This window comes from Salvelinus fontinalis, chromosome 25, assembly GCF_029448725.1.
Source record: "Salvelinus fontinalis isolate EN_2023a chromosome 25, ASM2944872v1, whole genome shotgun sequence".
NCBI lineage: Eukaryota > Metazoa > Chordata > Actinopteri > Salmoniformes > Salmonidae > Salvelinus > Salvelinus fontinalis.
Window position 1 is genome coordinate 1,290,894 of NC_074689.1, and position 6,331 is coordinate 1,297,224.

General features: G+C 43.1%; 1 long non-coding RNA gene across 1 annotated transcript; it reads right to left on the reverse strand.

Annotated features, from left to right (window-relative positions):
* Positions 1-2,533: 2,533 nt before the first annotated feature.
* Positions 2,534-3,569, reverse strand: LOC129823357 (uncharacterized). Its single transcript, XR_008754621.1, has 3 exons — positions 3,461-3,569; positions 2,860-2,922; positions 2,534-2,756 (listed from the first exon to the last, which is right to left on the reverse strand). It is a non-coding gene; the product is annotated as an uncharacterized LOC129823357 (long non-coding RNA).
* Between the last annotated feature and the right edge of the window lie 2,762 nt (positions 3,570-6,331).

The following is a 6,331-nucleotide window of genomic DNA, read 5'->3' on the forward strand; positions in this document are numbered from 1 at the left end:
TGACACACCTGCCAAAGATCTTGTGATGGAACATTTTATGTTTGTGCTTTTCTAATAACCAATGTCTGTGTTCTATGTTTGTGCTTTTCTAATAACCAATGTCTGTGTTCATGCAAGTGACTGATTGAACGAATCCTCCCTATCAGTATCTGCAATTTGGCAGTACACTCAGAACCTTCTTTTGAGAACAAAAGGATATCTCAGTTCCAAGGTCTCAGCTTAGAGAGGAGAAGCCTCGTAAGGTATTGGTCTGTCACATGCATGAACCAGTATTAGTCGGTCACATGCATGAACCAAACGTTAATGATGAATTCATTATAAATAATGAATAAGCTGAATCATGCAAATATAACTTGTCTGTGTAAGCAGTATATAAGAGAACTAACGGGACTGCTCTGTCTGTCAGGAGCCATTGTCCCCTTATCATGAATTGACAGAGGATGTAGTTCACGTGTCAAACACAAGGCCCGCGGTCCAAATCCATCCAGTGACACATTTAAATCTTCCCCGTGCAGTGATTTGTGTTATCAATTAATTTTGGCCCGCTTCCATAATGCCTGCGACGCGCAGCACTACAGGTCCTAGCAAGCACTGCCAACATAGTGCGTCCCAAATGGCAGTGCATTGCCACACACACACCCCTCCTCCCAGACCCATACACACCTACACACACGAGCCAGCCAGTGCACTGTATTATATTATCACTAATTGCACTGATCGAATATTCTACTGGACCGAAAGTTTAAACCTTTTGTAGGCTAAATGTCGATCCCATGTTTCGGTTCCAACGGGTCATTGCTTTACTAAAAATGTCATCTTCGTTGTAAAAAAGTGATAAGATAAAGGATTCACATGCAAGTATAAATTACTGCTAAAGGACACTGGGACACACGCAAGTATAAATGAGTCAACAGTTGAGTCATCTACTTTACAGCCTGATGCACTCCCATCCGTGAACTGCTTTTGTGTGTCCCGTTTATAGCTCGTAGCGAAGAGAATGTGCACAGAAACACGCAACAGTTGTGGAGGACAGACTTTTGCCCATTTGAGAATCTGACTCTGTGCAAAACTTAGTGCTCGATTCAATCCGTAGCGCTGAAGCTCCGTGTTACAGAGAGATTGAAATGTAAAAGCAATGTTCCCGGTTCGCGGACACTGCATTCACAGTAAACAATGCATAGGTAAACGCTCTATTGGAAAGGACCTTTACATTTCAACCGCGGTATAGCGCAGATCTTCAGCGCTACAGATTTAATCGAGCCCTTAGTGACTATTGCTGTCACATTTTCCCTACCCAAAACTGACAGTCACTTCATCTAACTAACCCCAATCCGCTATTCATCTAACTAACCCCAATCCGCATACCACCCTGCATACCACTACTGGCTTGCTTCTGAAGCTAAGCAGGGTTGGTCCTGGTCAGGCCCTGGATGGGAGACCAGATGCTGCTGGAAGTGGTGTTGGAGGGCCAGTAGGAGGCACTCTTTCCTCTGGTCTAAAAACTAGTTCCCAATGCCCCAGGGCAGTGATTGGGGACACTGCCCTGTGTAGGGTGCCGTCTTTCGGATGGGACGTTAAACGGGTGTCCTGACTCTCTGAGGTCATTAAAGATCCCATGGCACTTATCGTAAGAGTAGGGGTGTTAACCCCGGTGTCCTGGCTAAATTCCCAATCTGGCCCTCAAACCATCATGGTCACCTAATAATCCCCAGTTCACAATTGGCTCATTCATCCCCCTCCTCTCCCCTGTAACTATTCCCCAGGTCGTTGCTGCAAATGAGAACGTGTTCTCAGTCAACTTACCTGGTAAAATAACGGTAAAAAAATAAAATAATAAATTCTCCTGTCCATTCCCCCTCCAGCAGAAGCGGGACTTCAGCTCACTAACCATAAATGCACACACTTGCAGCTAATCAATGTGGCAGCATTCCCCTGCTCAGGCGTTGCATGCTTCAACCAATGGTTGCGTTGCATGCCACGTTATCGACTGTGCCGTCGGGCACCAGATTGCTATAACAAAATGATTTGGTTAGCTGATACGTAAAACACCTATCCAGGCGTTGTAAGAGCTGGCATGTGTCAGCAACGCCTGGGCAGAGGAATGCGGTCTATATACACCTTTCAGTTACATGAGTGTTTGTTGCAAGACGTTTTGTTCTTGTAAACTTTTTCTGTGTGTTTTGAACGCATTGATGACAATGTTAGTTTGTATCCCTTTTATGTTGTTCCTTTTTGATGTGAACATTTATTGTGTCATATTTAGATGCATTTGTTTTACTCTTGTTTGAATCTATTGACCCCATAGTATTTATTCCTTTGAAATGTAATATTGATATGTTGTATTGCGATTCATGAGCACATTTGATTTATATGCATTTGGTTTCACATTTTATATAAAATCACTGCCGTGTATTTTTTCCCCCATGTTTCCTAGTTAATCACCCTTTACCATAAATGAATGTGTTCAACCAATAATCATAATATACTATTTTTGGAAGAGAAACAATTTTAAAAATCATTTGCAGACCACAAGTTGAACACCACTGGTTTATTGGACACACCACCACGATAGCCCCAACTCAAACCAGCAATACAGTCCTTTAAAATTCTCCCAAACTCTGAATAGCGTTTACAACTGCTGCTATTAAAGCGTTTACAGCTGCTGATAGGGTTGTCTTCTCCGTGTTTGCAAAGGGTCTAGGAGTGGGCTCCATAATGGGCTGAGTACCTGTGTATACCAAACCATGGGACGTCTCCTGGGAGTAAAAGACGTGACAGTCGTAAATATAAAAACACAAATGTCAAGTCCTTTAATCTACAACGCACAGTTACACTCACACACGCAAAAAAGTTACTCACTTGTGGTTCCTGTTCTCCAAACCCCTCTACATTTTCAAGGGGAAACCTGGAACCTTTTGGCCACTGAAATAACGCATTATAAATGTTAATATTAGCCCATTCATCTCTTCTCAGTGTCTTTGTATTTTAACTAACACAACGTGGTAAACATAGCTCCTTTGACTCGGGTTAATCAACACCCGTAAACCGCAGATTTTTATTTGTATAAGAGTATGAATTCCCGTAACTGTGTGTTTACCCTGTTTCAGGAAGGCCATTGACACCAAAGCAAATATCAAATGACTCCAAATACACTTTGCTGTGTTCTCTAACAAAACCCGTTGAACATTCTATGATATGAAATTATGCCTTTATCCTCTCCATAATCCCAATTCCAAATTAATTAATTTATGACGTTTCCATTTTTGCAGTGTCCATTATGATCTTTACGGAAGTATCTTGTTGAAGCAACTAAACATAGGAATTCGCTGTTCAAATTTTTTTGACTCCATTTCACCCCCAAGTTTATTCAAAACAGTCGAAAATCAAAGTTCTATGTAGAGTTCCTATATGAGTTCTTTCAGCCTATATTAGTATTCACTCAAAGAAAATTATTTCTTACCCGCTGTTTAGTTTGTGGTTGAGGTTTAGGCAGAGCCAGGACAACACCCAGGAGACTGAGTAGTATTATTCCTCTCATCTTCACTTTGTGCTTTATTCAGAGAGACCACAGCACTTTTCAGTTTTATGGCGATGGGGATGTCACATGCCTCATAGAGGGCGTGTTCAAAATGGGCTGTCAATTTTTAAACCTTTACATCAATGATGGCGAAAGTGACTTCCAAGTCCAATAGTTCCATTGGACATAGCATAAGCGCATTGGTATACACTGCCGTCTTCCTATATTTTGGCTTTGTCACAAATTAATCTCAGTTAATTGAATCACTGCCCCATGCCATAGTTCTGAGAGTGTAATGTCCCCCCAAAAATGAATACATGTATTTTAGCATTTATCACAAATGACAGTGCAGATGTTCACTTTATTCTGCACAGAGGAAAAATTACACTGAACAAAAATATAAAACGCAACATGTAAAGTGTGCCTCAGGATATCGTCACGGTATCTCTGTGCATTCAAATTGCCATCGATAAAATGCAATTGTGTTCGTTGTCCGTAGTTTATGCCTGCCCATACCATAACCCCACCGCCACCATTGGGTATTCGTCCACACACGCAGTCTGTGGTTGTGAGGCCGGTTGGACGTGCTGACAAATTCTCTAAAACGACAAAGGCGGTTTATGGTAGAGAAATTAGCATAATATTCTCTGGCAATAGTTCTGGTGGACATTCCTGCAGTCAGCATGCCAATTGCACGCTCCCTCAAAACATGAGACATCTGTGGCATTGTGTTGTGTGACAAAATTGCACATTTTAGAGTGGCCTTTTATTGTCCCCTGCACAAGGTGCACCTGTGTAATGATCATGCTGTCTTTTTTTTGTTGGTACTTTTTACCCCCTTTTTTCTCCCCAACTTCGTGATATCCAATTGGTAGTTACAGTCTTGTTCCATCACTGCAATCCCCGCAAGGACTCGGGAGATGCGAAGGTTCAGAGCAATGAATCCTCCGAAACACGACCCTGCCAAGCCGGACTGCTTCTTGACACACTGCTTGCTTAAGCCGGAAGCCAACCGCACCAATGTGTCGGAGTAAACACTGTACAACTGGCCACCGTGTCAGTGTGCACTGCGCCTGGACCGCCACAGGAGTCGCTAGAGCACGATGGGACAAGGACATCCCTGCTGGCCAAGCCCTCCCCTAACCTGGACGACGCTGGGCAAATTGTGCGCCGCCTCATGCGTCTCCCGGTCGAGGCCGGCTGCGACACGGCCCGGGATCGAACCCGGATCTGTAGTGATGCAGTGCCTAAGACCGCTGTGCCACTCGGGAGGCCCCAAATATTCATGCATATCAGCTTCTTGATATGCCACACCTGTCAGGTGGATGGATTATTTTGGCTAAGGAGAAGTGCTCACTAACAGGGATGTAAACGAATTTGTGCACAACATTTTAGAAAAATACGTTTTTTGTGCGTATGGAAAACTTCTGAGGTCTTTTATTTCAGCTCATGAAACATGGGACCAACACTTTACATGTTGCGTTTATATTTTTGTTCAGTGTATTAAAGATGCACTATGCCAAAATCGCTCTGCCAATTCCTGGTTGCTATAATCATAATGGTTAGCCTAATTTAGGTTTATGTAACAAAACAAGTAGTCATTGTGTTGAGAATTATTGTACCATCTAAACTGCTGGGAAATATATTTTCCATAACCAAAAACATTGTATTTTCAGCTGTTTGAGGTTCGTGTACAGAACCGAAATTAAAAGATCCACAAACAAAACTTAAAATCGGGAAGCATAGAAATAGCGCACATAGAACATAGAACTAGCGCTTCTTAGACTTACTTTCAATGAGAATGAAAGATCTATAACTCTTAGAATCTTGACTAGAACCCACAAATGTGATCATATCACTCCAGTGCTAGACTCTACACTGGCTTCCTGTTAATAAGGCTAGGGCTGATTTCAATGTTTTACTGCTAACCTACAAAGAATTACATGGGCTTGCTCCTACCTATCTCTCCCATTTGGTCCTGCCGTACATACCTACACGTACTCTACGGTCACAAGACTCAGGGCTCCTTATTGTCCCTGAGTTTCTAAGCAAACAGCTGGAGGCAGGGCTTTCTCTTATAGAGCTCCATTTTTATGGAATGGTCTGCCTATCCATGTGACAGACGCAGACTCGACCTTTAAGTCTTTACTGAAGACTCATCTCTTCAGTAGGTCCTATGATTGAGTGTAGTCTGGCTCAGTGGTGCAAAGGTGAACGGCACCCTTGCTGTCTTTGCCTGGCCGGCTCCCCTCTCTCCGCTGGGATTCAAGTTAATCATTAATATGTTGGTTTCGTCTCAATCTCAACCAAAAATCTAAGTTAAATAGGACTAAATCAAATCAAACTTTAATTAAAATTTGATTAATGTCACGCCTGCTCCCGCTCTTCCCCCCTGGCGCTCGAGGGCACCAGGCTCCCCAGCATTGCGCACTCCTGCCACCATCATTACGCACACCTGCCTTTCCCCCGTCCCGCGCATCAGTGATTATTGGACTCACGTGGACTCTATCACCTCTGTCATTACCTTCCCTATATGTCTGTTTCCCCGCTCTGTTCCCTGCTTCAGCATTGATTGTCGTATGTCCTTATTTACCTGTGTGCCGAAGCTGTGCCTGTCTTGTTACCTGTTTGTTCCTGATTAAACGTTGACCCCACGTACCTGCTTCTCATCTCCGGCGTCGGGCCTTACAATTAGATTTGATGTAGTGCTATTCTTTAACTTAGATGTCTGGTTGAGATGGAGATGTGAATCCAACATATCAATTATTAATTTGTAGACAAACTGGAATTAAAGCCAGACTGAGTCAGTGGCAC